General features: G+C 71.0%; 1 long non-coding RNA gene across 1 annotated transcript; it reads right to left on the bottom strand.

The window, feature by feature from the left end:
- LOC113979949 lies at positions 1–531 on the bottom strand. The gene is made up of 3 exons (XR_003538026.1): positions 520–531; positions 360–418; positions 1–104 (listed from the first exon to the last, which is right to left on the bottom strand). It is a non-coding gene; the product is annotated as an uncharacterized LOC113979949 (long non-coding RNA).

Genomic DNA, 531 nt, shown 5'->3' with positions numbered 1-531 from the left:
CCCCCAGCTCGGCCGCCTCGGGGGGGTCCACGGGGTAACGACCCCCCCTGCAGATGCTCCCGGGCCTCCTCGTAGAGCAGCCGCAGCAGCTCCTCCTCCTGCAGCTGTGACCCCCCCCCAGAGACCCCCGGCGACCCCCGTGTCACCCCAGAGACCTCCAGAGACCCCCGTGTCACCCCAGAGACCTCCAGAGACCCCCGTGTCACCCCAGAGATCTCCAGAGACCCCCGTGTCACCCCAGAGAACCCCCACACCCACCCACAGAGCCTCAGGTGTCACCCACACCCCCCCCAGGGTCCCCCCACATATTCCCCCCCCCAGCCCCATACTTGGGGGTCCCCCCCAAGGCCCCCCCTCACCTCCAGCTCGCGGCTCTTGGGGAAGAAAACGTTCCTGCGCAGCTGCAAACACGGCTCGTCTGGGGGGGGGGGAAAAAGGGGGGTCAGCGGGGCCTGGGGACCCCCCCCAACCCCCGAGGGGACACCCCCCCCACCAAAGGGGCCCCCCCTTGACCCTCACCCTGCGCGATGG

The sequence above is a fragment of the Neopelma chrysocephalum genome, unplaced genomic scaffold (assembly GCF_003984885.1).
Source record: "Neopelma chrysocephalum unplaced genomic scaffold, ASM398488v2 Primary Assembly neopelma1_90850, whole genome shotgun sequence".
In the NCBI taxonomy this organism is placed as follows: Eukaryota; Metazoa; Chordata; class Aves; order Passeriformes; family Pipridae; genus Neopelma; species Neopelma chrysocephalum.
The sequence above is the reverse complement of the archived record's forward strand: the minus strand, read 5'-3'. Positions and strand labels throughout refer to the sequence as shown.